The 8,424-nt window shown below is 31.5% G+C and overlaps 1 long non-coding RNA gene across 1 annotated transcript; it reads left to right on the top strand.

The window, feature by feature from the left end:
• Nucleotides 1-6,515: 6,515 nt before the first annotated feature.
• LOC132599945 (uncharacterized) lies at nt 6,516-7,771 on the top strand. The gene is made up of 2 exons (XR_009567078.1): nt 6,516-6,840; nt 7,510-7,771. It is a non-coding gene; the product is annotated as an uncharacterized LOC132599945 (long non-coding RNA).
• Nucleotides 7,772-8,424: the final 653 nt, after the last annotated feature.

Raw genomic sequence — 8,424 nt, 5'->3', positions numbered from 1 at the left:
CATCATTGGCATGTGGATTGATTCCGTGGGCTCCTTCATGATTTGACTTGGCTTGCACATTATTTAACACGTGCATAAATTTAGATTTTTAGGATAAAATAATATCTTCGGCTATAAGGTAGGCTCATCATTTGTTGTCCAATTAAATAGATTAGTTCAATGAAGTTGGGCTTTTAATTAAATTCATATCTATTTAGTTTAGTAATTAATTAGCTCAAAATATTTATTTGGACGAATGTGTTCTATAAATTTAAATGTCCATGTAACCATAAATAATCAATTATGGCAATATTTTACTTTTAATATATATGAAAAGAGGCACGACCTTGCTACAAGCCAAAAGGGCCACAATTAGATAAATCTGGAGGGAGGCAAATCAATGTGCCGATTTCTAGCAAATGAGGGCCACAATCATGAATAGGCATTTGATACTCTGGAGTCCTGTCTCTAAGGACACGAAATTTCTTCTACTAGCAGATTTAAGCTAAGTTTTTTTTTAGTTAATTAATTTGTTGTTTTCCACTGGACCAAAAAACAAATTGATAGAATGAATAGAACATGATCGACCACTGCATCCAAATGTTGTTAATATGTCACAAGCTAGAGAGAATTTAACTACCATACATTGTATCTATAATTTTTAAACATAGTTTATAAGTAGGTTGAACTTCTTTTTTTTTTAAAGCAAATGTCACGATCGAAAATTAGAGAGAGTTGCCATTGGCATTTAGGAGACTCATCCATTGGAACTATTCGATTTAGGGGAATTTCATTCAAGAACAAGTTTATGCATATTAAGAATAATATGTTCGCTATTTTAATATTTACCTTTTAAAAGATTATGAACACTTGAAAATAGATATATTACAGTTTGTTACACATCTCTTGCAAGATTAAAATTTAACTGCATCTTCTCATTTAGAATTACTGGGTGAAAGTTAAAAACCCTCCACATGATTAAGACCCTCATTCCTCTCCAGAACTAATCGTACTTCCTAATATTAATATTTTTTTTTTAAAAAAATATAAATTATAAATTATTTAGAATGATAAAAAAAAAAATTTAGCTGCCATCTTGAGAAAATGCTGTTAACCTTTGACGTCAAGCCCACCGTGATTAAAAAATTATCTTTTGCATTAGTAAAATTTGAAAGATCAGTTTATACACTTGGGACTTTTATGTTTGGTAATCAAAGATAATTATATTAAAAATTTGCTAAAAGCATCATAACATGAGTTTGCGTTATGCTGGACCCGATGGGTCGGAGCCATATAGGTTAATATTACAAACCGAAGTAGAAATGTTTCTACCAAAAGTAGTTCATAACAGGAGGCAAATTTCTAACTATATAGAAGAGCCGGCTGGGCTCCTTTTTCATCGTCCGTTGTAGGCCTCAAAAAAAAAATGTGAGCTCCATATATATTAAACAACAACTAAAATTAAAAAAAAAAATTGTGGGCCCCATATATATTAAACAACAACTAAAATAAAAAAATAAAAAATTGTGGGCCTCATATATATTAAACAACAACTAATATTACAAAAAAAATGTGGGCCCATATTAAACACCAACCAGTATTAAAAAAAAAAAAAGTGAAACCCACCAGATCCAAACTCACGGGAAAAAAAAAGTGTACCTCATATTAACAAAATCAAGCAATATTAAAAAAAAAAGTGAATCCCATATTAAAAAAACAAAAAATGTTAAAAAAAAAAAATTGTGGGCCCCATATTAGTCGAACCCATCACATCCAAACTCACGGGAAAAAACAAAGTGGACCTCATACTAACAAAATCAAACAATATTATATAAAAAAAAAGTGAATCTAATATTAAAAAAACAAACAATGTTAAAAAAAAATTCTTAGAAAATCAATAATGATGGACTCATTGCCACATGCATATCAACCCATTAGTGAGAGCAAATGAAATTATTGTACAGCAACATACTTAAAATACTTATATATTAAAATAAGATAGAATTTAATTACTTTTTCATTTTTTCCTTACTCTAATAACTGTGAAAAGAGATTAATGTCATAAAAGAAAAAATAATACTAAATGGAGATCAAATAATTAATAAGGTAAATTAGTGAAATTATAATTCTAATTGACGTTTCCTTAAAAAAATATGTAAAAAACAACATGACAAGTAAAATGAGTTAAACAAAAAATATTTACTAAAAATTAAAAAATAGAAGTTCTTCATGGCCCCATATTAAACACCAACCAATATTAAAAAATAAAAATAAAAAAGTAAAAAAAGTGGAACCCACTATCTCCAAACTCGGGGGGGGGGGAGTGAACTCCATATTAACAAAATCAAGCAATATAAAAAAAAAGCGAATCTCATATTAAAAAAAAAAAACAATGTCAAAAAAAGGGCAGACTTTGTATTCGTAGCAAACACTAATATAATAAAGTTTTAAATACGGAGCACAAACTACTGTTGCACCCTATTTTTACCAAAGGCTAAACAAAGCACAACTTATGCAGCTCTGAAATAGTTAATTATGTACAGAGTCGCCACTTAGCATTTAAGGTATACTAGGATACCTATAAATTATTAATATATGCAGCTTAACATGGTCTACAAAAATAAGTGAGATTCTAGGTAAAGGTTCAAATTATTCCGAAGGGAAGGTGTTAGGCATCCTTCAGAATCCACAAATGTAGTTCCCGGCTGGACCAATTTAACTATTCGAGGGATGTGTAAAAAGGCTTGATTATTACTTACAAAAATTAGTAGAATTTAGACTAAAGAATAACTAATATGACTATTCACATAAATAATCGCGCAATATGTATTTTTTACATATGTGATATAATAATTACTTTTTTAAAAAAAAGGTTATGTGCAACTTAGAAACTTGGATATGTGACAAAGGTATAAAAAGAAAATGGACATGAAATTATTTTGCACTCGAAGTGAGTTAACTAATTTAACTAGTTAAGTATGTACGCCTAATCAATTAATTATGAGAGTACATTCTAAATCCTAAATATTGAGGCAAATCACCCTATTTATTCACTTAAGTGTGCTAAGCTATTGAATTAAAACTCTAGCGAAACATGATAACTATAAGAATATTAGCTACAAAAATAATAACTACCTAAAGTTAATTTGTCTAAAACACATAAAATTTAAATCACCTAAGCAGATCATAAATAAATACAACCAACCTACACCCTAAAAAGTAAAGTTTCACTATATTTTATGCTTGCATAATTTAAGAATGTAAAAGAAAATATAAACAAAGAATTTAAGAAGCTATTTGAACTTCTTTTGAGTGCCATCTTCAAAAAGTAATTTCGGATACCTGCGTGAGACTTAATAAAAATGTTAGTAAGAAAATAAATAACTATCGGATGAATTAAAGAAATAATGAATAAACTTAAAATAAAAATCCGTCTTTGTACATCGAAGGCCTTGGAAATCGACGGAAATGTCTTCATCGGTCATCCTGATGGCAAGCTATTTGCGCTCTCATAAACATCTGCATTGAGGGGACAAGTAACCTTTACTTGATTACCGAGGCCAGCTTTTACGAGTGCAGTTTGGATATTTTTGCATAGCAGGAAAAGTTGTTTTAAGGTAAGCTCCGTTGTAGGTTGTCAAATAAGGTTCATTTCCAACTGCAACATACCTGATGTTGACTTTGTAGTTAGAGATGTGGACAGAAACATTTTTAGAAACCCATTTCTCAGCAGCTTTCAAGCTACCCAAAGTAGAAAGCATGTCATTAGGAATACCAACCATAACTTCAAGACCAGATTTACCCAAAGCTTTAAGTGTGTCATAATCAGCATCAAATAGTATTTTGGATCCCATTATCTTTAAGCAACCTCACCACTATTTCAGGTGGCAACCTATGTGTTGACTGAGTTCCTCAGTTTGCACCTATCCCACTCACTACTGGTGAAAACAATAACAACGCTACAACAAATAACACCCCAAATAATAATCTTGAAAATGAAAACAACCCCATTTCTTCAAAATAAAGAAACAGTTCAGTCCTTCCTTTTCTATTAACTAAACTAAAGAGTATGAACTATTGTTCTACAACTAAAATGAGCTGTAAGCTCAAAAAAAATAAAGAAAATCTGTGACAGCAATGAAAAAAGATTCTTATTTACAGCTCAAAAGTAGTTTCAAACAATACAAGAAGTGCATAGAGTAATTCCACTACTATCAAGAACAGAATGGAAAAGAGAAAAAAAAAAAAGTTAGAAATTTTAGCGAACAAGAAGAGAGAGAGAAAGAGGAGGCAAATTGCTGATGGAAGTTCTAACGGAAGTAAGCTCTTCGGTCGAGGGATTGTTGGCGTTCACTGCTCCGGCGTCGTGAGTTCGCCGGAGCGGGCAGTGGGTGAGGGAGAGAGGGAGACCAAGGGGGGTTCTGCGATGGGAGGAAGAAGCAGTGGGGGGAAGCGAAGGGATAGTGGTGTTGGTGTGGGATTCCGATGAGCTCGTCGCCGGAGAAGATGGTGGAAGGCGGCGATTTAGTTGGGTGAGGAAGAAGGAGTTACGGGGCAGTGGGGTCGTGAAGTGGTGGTGAGCGGGCTGGTGTGCACGCTGAAGGTGGGCGGGGCGTCGCCGGAGCTCGAAGCTCCGGCGTGGTGGCGGCTGTGGAAAGAGGAGGGGGGAGAAAAATGTTTAGGGTTTTCAGAAGAGAGGGAAAAAAAAAAATTGTGTTCAAGTGTTGTGTGTGTCCCATAATTAAATTAACCCCACCCTTTTCTTATAATATAAACAAACACCTCTTTTTTTTTATCCAAAATATAATTAAGCCATACCCCTTTGTCCCCAACACATCACCTCAATCAACTTTTTTTTTTTTTTAAGTGATAAGATCTTTACTTGATCGAATTCTTGCTCCGCATTTAAAAATTAATTGCTCCAATTTTCTCTACATTGTCGGATTGCACTAAAATATAATTAATTAATACATGTATAAGTAATAACGCAAGTATAAAATATAAACATTAATGTCTATGATATGAAAATGTATTGCTATAAAATTAAGAAACAATTATTAATTGCACAAAAAAAATGGTAGTATTACGCTGTACATGTGCAAAATAATGATTCTTGAAAAACAAATGACAATAAATTGAGAAAATTCCTAAAATAAGGATAATCATCAATAAATTGTTAAAAAAATGTAAAAAATGTGTAAAAATGTATTTCATGCTCTTTAACGAATCAGGGCCCCCCAAAACGTTAATTTTAAGCACGTCGAGCCAAAATTAGGTGTCAACAACTACAATGTTATATTAATCGTGTTTTGAACATAGTATCCCATATTGACAAAATCAAGCAATATATAAAAAAAAAAAAAAAAAAAAAAAAAAAAAGTGAAACAAAATCAAGCAATATAAAAAAAAAAAAGTGAAACAAAATCAAGCAATATAAAAAAAAAAAAACGAATCTCATATTAAAAAAAACAAACAATGTCAAAAAAAAAAGTGCAGATTTTGTATTCGTAGCAAACACTAATATAATAAAGTTTTAAATACGGAGTACAAACTACAATGTTATATTAATCGTGTTTTGAACATAGTATCCTATATTGACAAAATCAAGCAATATAAAAAAAAAGTGAATCCCATATTAAAAAAACAAACAATGTCAAAAAAAAAAGTGCAAACTTTGTATTCGTAGTATAATAAAGTTTTAGATACGGAGCACAAATTACAATGTTATATTAATCGTTTTTTGAACATAGTATATATATATATATATATATTATATGCATAAAAATAGTGCAAACTAATAATGTCCAAAAGGGTGAGCCCCTACTAAACAACACCAAGCAATATAAAAAATAAAAAATAAAAAATAAAAAAAACTATATAAAGCATGGGTTTCGTCATCCGTTGTCCCTTAAAAAAAAAGGATGGGCCCCATACTAAATAACACCGAGCAATAAAAAAAAAAAGGAAGAAAAAAAAGTGGAACTCACCATCTCCAAATTCATGGAAAAAAAAAAGTGGATCCCATATTATCAAAATCAAGCAATATATATATAAAAAAAAACCTGAACCCCATATTAAAAAAAATATAATGTTAAAAAAAAAGTGTTGACTTTGTATTCGTAGCAAACACTAATATAATAAAGTTTTAGATACGCAACACAAACTACAATGTTATATTAAACGTGTTTTAAACATAGTATATGTATATATATATATATATATATATATATATTATATGCATAAAAATAGTACAAACTAATGTTATAGTAATCGTGTTTTGAACATAGTATATATATATATATATGCATAAAAATAGTGCAAATTAATAATGTCCAAAAAAAAAATGCACTCCATATTAAAAAATCAAACAATATTCATGTAATTTCCAAAGTATCTCATTAAGTCAATAATGATGGATTCATTGGCACGTGGGTATCAATCCATTAGTGGGAGCAAATGAAATTGCTTTTCTTCAAAAGATTAAGTAGTCAAACCATACAACTTATAGGGATAAGATTTTCTTCTGGTCTATAATTCTCATTTTTATATCCTAAACTCACAAAGGTTTAAATCGGGTCTCTAAAAAGATAAAAATCCCGTCCTAATAAGCTAAGGTCAGCGGGAGCGAGAGGCCTCACCACACTAATATAAAAGACTAAACTCATGTTAATTATCCCTCACCTCTCTTTCTCTCCCGTATTTTCCCCAAAATGAAACCCTATCCTCTGTATATGTTTTTTAATTTGAAAGCATGTAAAATTCTTAAAAATCAACTCTTCCAAATATCTCTCCGAAGACTCACGACGATGGTGAAGACTCACAAATCAGGCGCCGGCGATGACGAGTTGTCAATCTGTACATGTTTGTCTCTTTTCTTTTTTTCTTGACAACCAGAAATTTCTTTTTTAATGAATATTGATTATAGAGAATGATAATATGTTGTACCAATTCTACTGAATATTGATTGTTGCAGTGTGAGGGATTAAAGTGGGAGTATTGGGCTCAATGTGAGGATGGTGGCTAGGGTTAGGTGTTAAGGCTAGTGCTTGGAGAGTGAGGAGGATAAGGGAATGAAAAGATCTCGCTTTAGTTGATATTTTAGCTATAGACACAAATTCTTCTATTTGTACAAAGACATATGGAGAATGATTAACTTTAGTAGCTATTGTATTCAGTATGTGTTGGCTTATATTTTATGCATTAAGTATGAACGGATTGTAGAGATTTAAACTATATTTCGTTACTTTCAGATTGTATCTCAGTGGAAGAAGGAAGTTTATTGCCGATTGTTAAATGAGTTTACATTATCGAAACTTGTAAAAGTATTGTTACTTGTACAATGTATTTGGATAAGTGATTTTACATTAATCTTTATTTGAAAAATGTAATTAGACTAAATATGAAATTGATATGCTTTGAAGGAGATGGAACTATGCAATATTCAGATGTTCCTCTCATTGTTGTTATCTTTCAGATACTTAATCCGATCTTTATGATCTTCTAAAAAAATTTACTTTTTAATTTTTACAGGATTTGAAGAGATGAGCTTACAAGTCAAGATGCAAGTTTTGAAGACTTCATAGCTCGAGCATTCGTTATCATTTTGCTAGGATTGTTAGGGGGAAAAAAAAAAATTGCTAAGAGGTTTGTTGTAAACAGTACCATGACATATGCATTATGGTTATATAGTTACTAGCGTGATGTACATTTTTTGTGATTAATTACCAAATTTATACATGTATATGCTTAGTTGTATAAGAAAAGTGATCTATTGATCTCTTCTTTATGTGGGCATGTGATTCTATACTAAATAATGTATAATTTTAAAATACATATGATAGCGAAGACTCTTTAAGGACCAGAACAATCATTAGCGACGGGAAAACTGGTTCTAAAGGTCAATCGCGACCGATAAAATCTGGTCACTACCCGTCTATAGGCTCCGCCGCTAAAGATCAATAGCGACAAGGTCAAGTCATTGGTCCTTAAAGAGTTTTAGCGAATGGAAATTTCTGATCCCCAAAGCACGTTTAGGAACCATAAATCTGGTCCATAAAATAGTGTCCCTAGTAGTCGATTTCTTCATCAACCTGCATTCATTTAAATAAGATTTGTAAGTGTCATTTGGGTGAAGCAACAGATTTTTACCTATTTTGGAGTCTATTCGAATCCTCAAAGGTTGAAGGTTTTGTTCTACAACAACTCGCAATTCTTGGAGGAGAGCAATAATCTTTGCTATTGTGTTAGTAGTAGCCGGAAGTCCTTTCATGAAACCTAAAATCTAGTCACCACAACAACAGTCCTGCACAGCAATACACAATTCCTGATCTTGAATACTCATCCAGTGTCACATGTTTGCGGATTGCCGAGAGACGAACCATCTGTATTGAGCATAAAGAGATTATTTTTTGGAGTCCTATTTAAGGCGAATAGTTACTGTATTAC

This window comes from Lycium barbarum, chromosome 6 (assembly GCF_019175385.1).
Source record: "Lycium barbarum isolate Lr01 chromosome 6, ASM1917538v2, whole genome shotgun sequence".
Lineage (NCBI taxonomy): Eukaryota > Viridiplantae > Streptophyta > Magnoliopsida > Solanales > Solanaceae > Lycium > Lycium barbarum.
Note: the sequence above shows the minus strand (reverse complement) of the source record. Positions and strands in the feature narration are given on the sequence as shown.